The following is a 13,659-nucleotide window of genomic DNA, read 5'->3' on the forward strand; positions in this document are numbered from 1 at the left end:
CAAATCATCTATTATGTAGCTCTGCCAACCTCAGATTCTCTGACCCTGAGTAAGTTCTCACTAGGAAGCCTCTGTGGGCTCCCACAGCACAGTAGACTCTAGAATTCTGAGTTGAGATTCTCAGGGCAGATGTTATCTATTGGGACTGGAGTCCCCATGACCTCTGTCTACAATGTGTCCAGTTGTGGTTTTCTGTAATGGTCTTCATTTACTGTGAGGAGAAGCTTCTTTGATGAGGGGTGGTAGCTACAATTATTTATGTGTGGGTATAAGGATAAGGTTTAGAATGCAGCTATGAATTACACTGTTCTAGCAAAGTGGTGACAATAGATTCTCTTTTAAGGTCCATGAACTCACTACCACTGGGGAGTTGACTAGGTTTCCAGTACCAGTCATGATTTCCCTCCTGTTGAGTAGATCTTAAGTCCAGTTACACAGCTTTTGGTTACCACCAGTGTGGGAGTACCTCTTATTGTACCTTTATGGATATCTTGATATGCAGCTTATTGTTGTGGTTAATAGATGTCACAGCTGGGTAGGACTGCTTCCCTCCCTTGGCAGATTGCATAGTACTCTCTGGCACTGTGGCAGCTAGACTGAAGGTTGGAGAATTTCAGATTAGATCCAGCTTGAATCACTGAGTCTTTTGTCTCTCATGTCATACGTATTCATTGTCTTCAGCAATAGGGACTTATCTCCGACTTCTGAGAGGCAACCAAGGGCAATAGCAACATCCTGTATTGTTTGGGACACTCAGGCTGCCCTGATCAACTACTCAAAAGGAGGTTTCTCATGCCTGGAAATGGGAGTTTGGTTAGTATATGATTCATGTCAGCCTCAGTAGTAACGTAACTTCTACATAGATGTATTAAACAAAATTTTAGGTAAATATAAAATAGTATTATTCCTTAAGGTTTTCTCAAACAACCTTGGTGTTATTTGTCCATCCTCCCTCTTTCTCCTTCTGTATTGATTGATCTCCCTCTCTCCCTCCTTCTTTCCCTCCCTCTCTCCTTCTCCTCTTCCCTCCTGCCTTCTCTCCTTCCCTCCCTCCCCAGTTGGTGCTCCTTCCCTGTTTTTAGATACATCTGCAGTGCAGCTCCTATCTCTATAGCTCAGGGAACTGTTGTGAAATATTTCTTTATACTGCATGAAGATATGTCACTATGATTGGTTTAATAAAAAGCTAAACAGCCAACAGTTAGGCAGGATTTTCAGGGTAGAGGGAATGCTGGGAAGAAGAAGGGAAGAGACACCAGGAGATGCAGAGGAAGCAACATGGGCAAGACAGAATAAAGGTAATGGAGCCACTTAAAAGAACATAGATTAAAAGATATGGATTAATTTAATTTATAAGAACTAATTAGAAACAAGCCCAAGCTATCAGCTGAACTTTCATAATTAATAAGATGCCTCTGTGTGGTTATTTGGGAGCTGGCAGGTAGGACAAAAAAAGACTGCCTACAGCAAATATTATGGAAGAGGGGAAGGAGCCAGAATACCAGGAAGTCCACTGTGAGACTCTCCTAGAAATGGCTACATAAACAAGACCTGAAAAATGACAATATCAATAGACATGCTAATGCAAATGGGGCAAGGAATCTCACAAGGTCCCACCTCTAAACAAAAGACTACAGGAAACTAATGATTCCTGAGAGAGGGAGTATTAATCTCTCCCAAGAATGAGCTCCATTATTGGTTAACCAAAACCTAGTGGTCAGCCCTGACTATATACAAACAACAACAATGGACTCAAACAGTAGTATTTGAGCATATATAATATATAAATAACATATATGTAACAATAATAATCAAAGAAAAAGAGGTTGTCAATTTGAGAGAGAGAGGTGAGAGACTTGGAAGGATTGGAGAGAGGGAGCATAGGAGGGGCTGGGGGAAAGAAAAGGAAAGGCAGAAGTGGTGTGATTATATTTTAATTGGAAATATATTAAAAACAAAGTCAAAAGACACACACACATGCACACACAAAAAAAGAAAATTATTTGCTTGACATGAAAAAACAAAACAAAACAACGATTTCCCGTGAAGAAGTGAACCATAAGCCTTGGGAATTGGAGTGAGGGACACAGCAGACACAAAACAGGCAAAGCCTAGAGTAGCAGCTGCTAGGCCTGAGCCCAGGAGCCTAGGGATTCGGAGTCAAGTTACTACTGTACCTTTGTGACAGGGATTCCAGCCCAACAAAGGTGTCCTGTGCTGGAGACTACCTATGTTGATGTCATCCTTTCTGCACTACTGCACTTAGAGTTGTCCAACCTTACCTAAGTCACAGTAGCGAAGCTCAGTAAGCAGGTGAATGTATCCCAAGAAGTTCGTTTCAACTAAAATTTCCCTCTCAAAAACGACTCCAAGTAAATGAACCAGCAAAACTCCTCTCAGAACACATTCGTATGAGTTTGTTTTCCAAAGCTTAAAAAAATAGATTTTCTTTAAATTATGCTTTTACCTTTTGGTAGTGCCAGGGAGCAAACCCCAGGGTCTTGTGGCACTTAGCTGTAACCTAACGTTGCTTTTTGAGACAGGGTCTCACTGTATAGCCCAGGCTGGCCTCAAACTTGAGGTCATTCTACCTCCACACTCTGTCGTGTTAAGTTGTACTTCTCGTGAACCAGTAACACCATGGAGAATGTCTCCTCTACCTCAATTAACCTTAAATTGCTTCCTGGAATTGATCAACCTCAAGGGCAATTAATAAGCCTCAGCAACTCATGAACTGTCACTGTCCATCTCCCAGCCTCACTTTTACAAGATACTTTCTGAGGTTGTCTAGTTCCTACTGCCCTGTGAAGGAAGCAGTAAAGTACCATATTTGAAGCTGGAGAAAAGCTCCGTTCATAACTAGTTTGGATTTCTTTGAAACAATCATACTTAATCCATCTAAATCTAGTTCACAGAATAAAAAAAAAAATTAAAGAAGTAAAAGAAAACCAAAAAGCATCAATAAAACGATCAAAGAAGGAAAGTAACATTTGAGGTGAGTTTGTCCTAATTTGGATTTTGTTACCCAGGGCAGCTCTTTGCCCCACCCCCTAGTGAGGGGGAGGAGCTAGGCTGAGGCTTCATTAGCCGGAATGATAATTACATCCATTTTCAAATAGGCTATTATCCCAAAGGCTTGAAGTGCACTATAAACATTAATTAATTTAAGCTCTGGGTAGCACAGTACCATTATGCCTTTTGTAAAGAAGACTAAACAGAAGTGAGCAGTGATCAAAAGTGAAGTGGTTTCCCAGGGCACATTCAGCCAGCCAGCATAGCTGTAAACAAAACCCAACCTGAATGACAGCTCCAGTAGCCCTCAGTGGCTCAGAGGGCCAGTAGCAGAGGCAGAGGAAAGCAGAGGGTATGGCTATGTTTTAACCAGACTTGAAATAAATTTTACTAATTCTATTTAATAGTAAATAAACACCGTGACATGACCAACAAAACGGACCTCCCCTTGTAGCTAATGACCTTCTCGTCCCAATTTCTTTTTAAGGCAAGACTTCTCAAACTTGATTATGCATCCATGTCACCTGGGAGTCTTGGTCACCTGCAGATTCTGAATCAGCACATTGGTGGTAAGGCCAGAATCTTCACAGAAGCACGTTCCTGGCCTGCTGATGTCGCTGGTGGATGCCTTGTGTGACTATTCCTGTGTTATTTTTTTTCTTGATGGGTTTTTCTCTGTCTAATCCTGTTCTATCTGACTTTTTCCAGTACCCATGTGCTATAGTTTCCTTTCTCCTGCCCCTTCAGAATTGGTGTATCATATTTATAGACGGGAGCAGGTCTTCAGTGCTCAGTTCTAGGAGTTTTGACCTTATTTGGAATTTAGAGACAGAGTTGCAAGCATAGTGTGCTGCCACTATCAGGCTGAGATCTGGCTCACCTGCCCTTTGATCCCAGCATGGAGACTGCCAGTCCTTTGAGCAGTTTGGCCTTGGCTCTTCCTACAAAATGCACAAGGGGAATTTCACTTTGTGATATTTATTATACAGCATAAGTATTTTTAGTATTTCTCAGCCTTTCCTTAAAGAGGAAGCACTCAATTAAAAAGAGGAAGCACCAGAGTGCACAAATTTGTACTGTTTAAGCAATGAAAGAATATGATTAAGAAGCAAGGCATGGATTGCATTTGAACAATTTCAAGACACAAAGACGGAGAAACATTTAATCATTCAGTCATGGCTCTCTTTTTTTTCCTACATGAAGATCAGCATCTGGACATTTAAAAATCTTTGAGTAAAAATTTCCAGTTTTTCACCATAAACAAATTAATTTACTGAAGGCAGAGTTATCTATAATATATGCAGCAAATTGTCCAGGATATAGAGTTGAATAGAGTTCAGAAAAACTGTCTAGTTTATAATCACATACATTGAGGTAAGAGCCTTCAGGAATACCCCAGGGATGAGTGGGGAGAATTCACACAGAATACACTTAGCCTAGAATATTACAAGCTGGGGGAGAATGGAGCCAGATGAGATGGAGCCTACTGTCACAAACCAGAAAGATCCTTGGTGAGCCTCAGGGGCTCATTATTACAAATAATTCTTCATGCACTACACAAGCAAAAGAGGAAGCAGAGAGGACCAGAGTATTGAGGGAACCCTGGTCAGAGATGACTAACACTTGGCTTGAGAGGCTGGCCCAGGGGACTGGAAGAGGGTGAATTCCAATTCCGTCTGGAAGCAAAGAAAGAGCAGGGCTTGATGATGGATGAGCTGTGTGGGGTGTAGAACTGCTACTTAGCATTTTACATGTCATAATTGTTAGCACAAATATTTAAATATTGTCAATCAATTTTTTTTTTTCGGTTTTTCGAGGCAGGGTTTCTCTGTGTAGTTTTGCGCCTTTCCTGGAACTCACTCGGTAGCCCAGGCTGGCCTCAAACTCACAGAGATCCACCTGGCTCTGCCTCCCGAGTGCTGGGATTAAAGGCGTGCGCCACCACTGCCCAGCGGTCAATCAATTTTTAAAAGAAGACTAATAGTGCCCAATTAGTAAAAAAAAAAAAAAAAAAAAAAAAAAAAAAAAAAAAAAAAAAGCTGCTTACGCTACTAAAAGTTAAATGCACAAATGTTTATGTATAAAGAAAGACAATGAGGAGGAGAAAATGGGTAATAGCCTTGAACACATTGGCACAGGAGACAACTTCCTGAATAGAACACTAATAGCACAGACACCAAGATCTACAATTAATAAATGGGACCTCATGAAACCGAAAATCTTCTATAAGGCAAAAGACATCATCAATAGGACAAAACAGTAGCCTACAGAATGGGAAAAGATCTTCACCAATCCCACATCTGACAGAGGGCTGACTTCCAAAATATAAAGAACTCAAGAAACTAGATAGCAACAAACCAAATAATCCAATTAAAAAATGAGTACATGTCTAAACAGAGAATTCTCAACAGAACCTCAAATGACTAAGAAACTAAGAAACACTTAAAGAATTGTTCAACATCCTTAGCCATCAGGGAAATGCTAATCAAAACAACTCTGATATTCTACTTTACACCTGTCAGAATGGCTAAGACTAAAAACACAAATGAAAGCTCATGCTGTAGAGGATGCGGAGCAAAGGGAACACTCTTCCATTGTTCCTTGGAATATAAATTTGTACAGCCACTTTGGAAATCAATATGGCAGTGGCTTCTCAGAAAACAGAGAATAGATCTATCTTAAGACCCAGCTATACCACTCTTGGACATATACCCAAAAAAGGCTCAATGATACCACAAGGACACTTGCTCAACTATGTTTATAGCAGCTTTATTCATAATAGCCAGCACCTGGAAACAACCTAGATGTTCCTCACTTAGGGAATGGATAAAGAAAATGTGGTACATTTACACAACAGAATATTACTCAGCTGTTGAAAACAATGACATCATGAAATTTGAAAGCAAATGAATGGAACTAGAAAAAATCATGCAGAGACACAGAAAGACAAATATGGTACATACTCACTCATAAGTGGATATTAGCTGTAAAGTAAAAGATAACCATGCCACAATCCACAAACCCAGAGAGGATAGGAAACAAGGGGTGCTCAAGGGGGGCACTCAGATCTCCCTGGGAAGGAGAAATAGAGGATTTCATGGGTGGACTGGAGGCAGGTGAGGATGGGAACATGAGAGATGAGGTGAAGGGGGAGAGTGCTGAAAGAGTCAGCTGACTGGAGAGGGAGTCATTTCGGAGTCAGGTAGAAACCTGATGCAAGGGAAATTCCCAGGAATCTACAATGATGATCCCAGCTAAGACTCCTAGCAAAAGTGGATGCATAGCCTGACCTGGCAGAGACCCACAGTCAAACACTGGGCTGAGCTGGGGGGATTCTGCTGAAGAGAGGATATATGCATATATGTGACAGTTGTGTCGCTTGGTCTTCTTGTGAGACTTCTGACAGTGGAAGCAGGAACTGTCTCTGACTCCTTCACTGACCTTTGAGACCCTGTTCCTCATACTGGGTAGCCTTGCCCAGCCTTAGTACAAGGCGAGGTGCTTAGTCTTACTACATTTTTTTTGCAATTCAATTCCGAACAATGGATGTTTTGTCGATATCCATGGGAGGCCTGCCCTTTTCTGAATAGAAATGGAGGAGGAGTGGATGGGGGCAAACCGAGGGAAAGTGAGGTAGTACTGGGATGAGAGGAGGGAGAGGAAACTGTAGTCAGGGTATAAAATAAATAAATTTTTAAAAAAGGAAGAAAAGAAAGACGATGAGAAGAAGAAATAGAACCAGATTTTTCACTATGGGTATTCAGAAATATCTCACCAAGATGAGTCTAACCTGCTCTGAAATGATAGACTACAAGAACTTAAACATGAAGAAAAGTGTGGGATAGAGCAGCACAAAATTGTGGGTTATTAATAAACTTTTGTGGATATCCTCGTTTCCTGGCCATAGTCAACCTGCAGTTCCAATCCAGTCAGAATGTGCCAACAAATACGGAGTGCATGGTTCTTTCTATAAGGTATACAGAGAGAACATGCTCTGAGCCATGGCTGGTGACACTATTGACTGCTGCAGTACAGCTATCTGAATCCCTGGTGGCTTGTTTCAGACTTTCAACGCAGTGTTAGGAAGCGGTGTGGAGCACTTCAACACTGTCAGCAAACACAACAGCTACCACTATGTTCAAGAGCACAGAGAATCACAAAATGTAAAGCAACGAGGAAATAGGAGTATGACCTTTGCTCTTTATATAATTTATGTAATTGCACTTTTTTTTTTTTTTTTTTTTTGCAATTCAATTCCGAACCATGGATGTATTTAAAAAGAAGCTTGCAAACATTTGGGAAATTTAACAGTTGCTCTCAAAAGTCAGGTCACCACTGCGATTTCACTGTAACACAGGACTGTGTGTTTTGTTGGACTCCCTCAACAAATGAAAATATTAGGCTTACCCTTTGAATTCTAGGAAAGGTCTATCTTACTAGAATTTTCATTCAGCATTACTAGCCAAATTATACACACAGTAACCAGATGCGATAAGCTGGACAGATATATGCAATGTTACTGTCATGGTTTCAGACTAGAATCTAACTGAATTAATGAATACAACAACCAGAAGAAAACATTATCACTCCTAGGTTGTAAGAGAAACTATGGTACAGAGGTTGTTAGGATGTTGGTAATGCCAGTTTGAACCCTCTCTCTAAAGTTGATAGATAAATTAAAACGTAGTAAAATCTCTGCCATCATAAATGTGCTTATGTCTGGATTTGGAATACAAACACCCATCTTACTATTCATAGACCAGATTTTAAGATCATGTGCAGATACTAGAAGAATTTACATTTTCAGCTGCCTCAGAGCACTTGGAATAACCATCTACTTTAGTCAGACATATCTTTATCTATAAAAATTATTGCAATATGACAAAGCAATTATTTGATTCAGTTACTATTGAAAATAGCTACAGTTTTAATTAGGAGCAATTTAGCATACGTTTTTATGACCAATGCCTATTTCTCTTCACGCCATACTTGCAGGGAATTAAGTTATAAGAATAGTTTATATGCCTAAGAAAACCGCAACCTCTGCTAAATGGGAAACAAAGAAGGTAATTTGTACTGTCAAATCATCTTTTTAAACTTGGGAGGAGGAATAGGGGCTGGGTGGTTCATAGTAAAAGATGAAAAACAAGAAGAATAATCCACCTTTTGAAACCATTTTTGACCTGATTCCTTAAATTCAGTCTGAAACTACAATAAATGAAGGCTCCACAGGCTCGAAAGTGTGCAACCAGTTGTCACAGCGTATCACACCAGACACAACTTCACAAAGTCTCTTTCCATAAGACTTAATGATGCTCCAAGACTCCTGAGAACCTCATGAATATAATAACTCTAATACTATTACTCGTTTATGTTCAAAGACAGACTTACTGAGTCTTCCGGGTGCTGATTGCACTTGGATTGCCCTAGTTTTGCTTCAGGTGCTTTAATTCCAAGTCTAAAATCACTCAATTACTTCCACGACAGAATTCCCCACCTTTGAAGGGAGGTGGGTGACAGACTCCTCAGGGGTCTGAACTGTTCTGCCTGTCTGAGCTACTCGTATCCAATCATTTTACATCAACAGCTTACAGTTTTCCTTTGCTATTTCCAGGATCCCCGGTAGACCTTTTTCAAGAGTCCATTCTAGCCATTTGTGAAATAAAAAAAAAAAAATTTTTTTTCACTTGGGCACAGAAATATTTCTGGGACCACCTTTAACAATTTTAACAGTGTGTTGTGCAAAAAGGTATTTGTTTTGTGTGCTGGGGGTGTGGGCAAAATTTCTTTATCCTTGTAGGATGGCATTTCCTTCTAAGGCAAATTAATTCCATTATGGAATTGAGAGAGTAGCTGGTAAGTTAGAAACCTTAAGTCCTAATAGGCCTAAGATAATCTGTCTGAAAAACAGTGAGGGCACATTCATCAGCCCAGGGCCACCTTCACTAGAACCTGACTGGAATAATAGGAGTAAGGGAAGGTAGATGGCAATGGCTATCACTGGGCCCAAAAGCACTGGGCTTTGTCAGGATAGCTTCGTTGTCTCCTGCCCAAAAGGAATTGCCTTGGTTTTTATAGTTTCCAAAAAGGCTTATTACTGAAGTCTGCTCCACATGTCTTTCATCCTTTTTGAGACAGTAGATGCCCCAGGGCAAAATTTTAAGAATCACACAATTTTTCTTAAGGTCAAGACTCAGCTCTGACATGCCATTGATTCTACCCACATGCCATTACCCCAAACAAGTCACATGGTGAGTGAAGGTTAGCCAGAAAGACAGCCAACAGGATGTGTATATGGTTAGAAGTTATAGCTATTGATATCAATACTGGTGGAATAGATATAGGCAGAAAATTTGTTATAAGGAATTGAGTTGTATAATTATGAGCTGAGAAGTCTGTTGGTGCTCTGGGAACTGAAACCCAGGGAAGCAAGTAGAGATGAATTCACTCTCTGCTTGGTCGATGGAACTGGGATATCAGTCTTCTGCCCTTAGCTGACACTTACACCATCAGTTCTCCAGTATAGTGGGCTATAAAAGAAATCACTACCACTCTTCCTCTCTTTCTGTACCTCTGTAATGTACCTTCACAGCTCTTCTCATCAGGAGCCTGAGACTATTAGCTCTTACTTTGAAAATGGTCTACATTTTGTGATGCTGTAGACCACAGAATTCAGCATGATTGGAGCCTAAACTCAAGATCTTTATGCCTTCCTATTGAACATTGTTCAAAGAAAAGTCCAAGCTAGCCTGATAGAAATGAGATACCACTTGTAACAGGGTTGTGTGGACCCAGCTGAGATTATCTCAGACCCAACAACACCTAGCCTACATGCCACTTGATTATAGTTGCATGAATGAGACCATTGAAATCAGTAAAATTACCCAGGTAACTCATAAACTTATGATACATATTGTTTTAAGGTGTTAAATTTTAGTATTGCTTTGTATTAATTAGTTTTCTGCTGCCATGATAAAATACCATGACCAAGGCGACGTATGAAAGAAACAGTTTATTTTGGCTTGTGGTTCCAGAGAGATGAGAGTCCATCATAGCAGGAGGGCATGGCAGTAAGCCTCAGGCATAACAGCAGGAGCAGAAATCTGAGAAATCTCATCCTAAACCATAAGCCTGATACAGAGAAAGTCAACTGGAGGCAGAGCACAGCTATTAACTTTCAAAGCCCATCTCCAGTGATGTGCTTCCCCCAATAAGACCACACCTCCTAAACCTCCTCAAACAGTGCCACCAATTGGTGTTCAAGTGTTCAAAAATGCCTGAGCCTAAGAAGGCATTTCTCATAATGCTGTGGGATAATGCTTTTGTAAACTGGTTTAATAAAACGCTGACTGGCCAGTAGCCAGGCAGGAAGTAAAGGCGAAGCGAACATTCTGGGAAAGAAGAATTCTGGGAAGAGGAAGGGCAGAGTCACAAGTCACCAGCCAGACAGAGAGGAAGCAAGATGGCAACGCAGAACTTAGAAAAGGTACCAAGCCACGTGGCTAAACATAGATAAGAATTATGGGGTAATTTAAGTGTAAGAGCTAGCCAGTAATAAGCCTGAGCTAATGGCCAAGCAGTTATAATTAATATAAGCCTCTGTGTGCTTACTTGGGGGATGTGAGTGGGAAAGATTTGTCCCGACCACTGGCCAGCCAGGACACAGGAACACTTCCGACTACACTAAAACAGTGTCACCAATTGGGGGTCAAGTGTTCAAATGCCTGAGCCTAAGAAGGTATTTCTCATGTAAACCACTGCATGCTTGTTACACAAAAACAGTCATTACTGATACAAAGAGAATACCTTAAATCCAGTCTTCTGCCTCCCCAATGTGCTGATGTTGGACTTTCTTGTGGTATTTTGGTCAGCAGTTATATAAAAATGTGATATAAGCTGAAGCTTTAAATGTGACTATGTAGGTAGAGAGGCCTCTTAGAACTTCCACCCTCCACCATGAAGCCCTAGCTTAGGAAGTTATTATCACTTCTGTATGTGCCCTGGACTGCAGCCACAAATGAACAGACTTAAAACCTGTAGTCTACCCTGAACTAGTCACAAGAAGTCCAACCAAAACTCACCTGAAGGTAGGTGTGTGTGTGTGTGTGTGTGTGTGTGTGTGTGTGTGTGTGTGTGCGCGCGCGCGCGCGCGTGCGTGTTTTAAAATGTTTGGTTTTCAACCTAGCCACATAGCCTTCAAACTATAGTATGCCCTGCCTATGAGATGGACTGGGGTAAGGGAAGCCTAGAGATTGAGGGAGTGGCCAACCAATGGCTGGTCTGCCTAAAACCCATGCCAGGAAAGTAAGCCCATCCCTGACACTGCCTGGAGCACCAGGACCCACAGGCTAGATGACCCAGAGACCTAGGACAGAATCAAACATGACTGGAGGAAAAAAATGTCGATGTAGTGTATATACATAGATTGGTGCCTAGCCCAATTGTCATCAGAAAGGCTTCATCCAGCAACTGATAGAAACAGGTGCAGACCTCCAGCTAAACATTAGACAGAGCTTGAGAAATCCTGCAGAAAGTGGGGAGAAAGGATTGTAGGAGCCAGAGCAGTCAAGAACATCACAAGAAAACTCACAGAGTCAACTAACCTGGGCTTATAAGGGCTCACAGAGACTGAACCAATAACCAAGGAGCCTGCATGAGACTGGCCTAGGCCCCTTGCATATATGTGACAGTTGTGTAGCTTGGTCCTCTTGAGAGACTCCTAACCATGGGAACAGGGACTGTTTCTGACTCTTTTCCTGGCTTATGGGACCCGTGTTTAACTTTACATTTTATATAGTCAAATAAGTTGGTCTGTTGTCCAAACAAGGAGTAAGTGTTCTAGTCATGACTCATCACTTGGTTTATCATCCTCTGACAGGTCAATCATCACTAACAGCATCAGACACTAACAGCATCAGACAGCATCCTTCATCTAGTTTATCAGATTATGGAGACAGAGATGATACATTTTCAGAAAAAAAAATAATGCCACTTAATTCAAATAAGCATTTTTTAAATGTATGAGCTTATTCTATCGTAAAGACCTAAGAAAGAACAACCAAACTCCATCTTCAACCATGCATCTCAAGAGTATTTTTAGCATCATTTCTACAAATTGAAGCCATACTTATGTATACTCAACACACAGATATGGTAGACAACTCAGTTGGTTTTCACATATAGATGCATCAGCACTCATATCAAGGCATGAAACACATTAAGTGCTCAGAAAGTTTTCTTGTAGCCCAAACCAGTTACAGGTCCCCAAAAGGCCCATTCTGATCTCTCATTTCCCAATTTGCTATACCTTTTCTTGAATTTCACATAAACAGAATATACCAAATGTATTCTCGTATATGATTTTTTTCATTAAACACTGTGTCTGTGAAAATCACACATACTGTCCCATGTAGCAGCCAACTGCTCATTCATTTACACTGACAATTGGTATTACACTGTGTGGATATATTGAAGTGTGTTTATCCATTCTAAAATTGATATATACATCTGGATTGCTCCCAGCTGTGCACTATTATGAAAAAAGCTGCTATGGATATTCTTACATGTGTCTTTTTGTTCTTATAAGCACTCATTTAGTTGGGCATATTCCTCTTAATAGTATTTTAATGAAGTCAACTTTATACAACATTAGTATCCAAACACAGCAATTAAACTAAGTAATCTATGATAACCATATAAAAGAATATACTGCCATTTTTAAAAGCCTTCTTTTACAAGATTTTAATAATTATGTACAATAGCAATTCAGTCATTTCTTTAGATTACAAACTTCTAAATGTAAATGGGCTCTATGTGTATTCATACATACACATAAATGTATGTGTTTAAGGTACTATATACTCAACATACATATTTTCTTTCCCTCCAAGGAATGCAAGATGTCTCTATCTCCTAACGATTCTTGTACCTAGGCACTGCCTCTGAGTTCTGGCTTGAGTATCTTTCCATATATTTTTGTAAAAATTATGGAATAACCAAGAAATAAGCTTTTGGTAAATTAAGTCTTTGAATTTGGGGATTGTTTGTTATGAGAATCTCTTCTTTGAGTACTACAAATACATCTTTTTCTAAAATTGCTATGCCTTCTATCACTGCCATATGCTGCATATACACACAAATTCACAAACATAAACACACACCATACACAAATACCCACACACACAAACACAACATACACCATACAGACACAAACACACACACACACACACACACACACACACACACACACACACAATGCTTATCCTTCAATTTTTGTGAAAAAAAACTGAAACACCCCTTTAAAGTATTATGTTATTTTCTTGCCCCCCCAATAAAATATATATTAGAAAGCCCTACTTTTTGTTACTAATTACACATAAAAGTCAGCAATTATTCACTGAGCTACACTTTCAGAACCAAGTTAGATCAAGGTAAACAAAGGAAAAAGTCCTGACCTTTATGTATGACAACCACCCCACATTTCAAACGTTTATTGACAACACTGACATGCATATTCCTTCACCAGGCTATTTCTCATCTCACATTCATCATCCTGCTTAGAGTTTATGAGAGGGAATCTTCTGATTTTAGCTCAGACACATCTGGCTCACAAATGAGGCACCACACCCTCCATCATTGTGAAATCCT

The sequence above is a fragment of the Peromyscus eremicus genome, chromosome 4 (assembly GCF_949786415.1).
Source record: "Peromyscus eremicus chromosome 4, PerEre_H2_v1, whole genome shotgun sequence".
In the NCBI taxonomy this organism is placed as follows: domain Eukaryota; kingdom Metazoa; phylum Chordata; class Mammalia; order Rodentia; family Cricetidae; genus Peromyscus; species Peromyscus eremicus.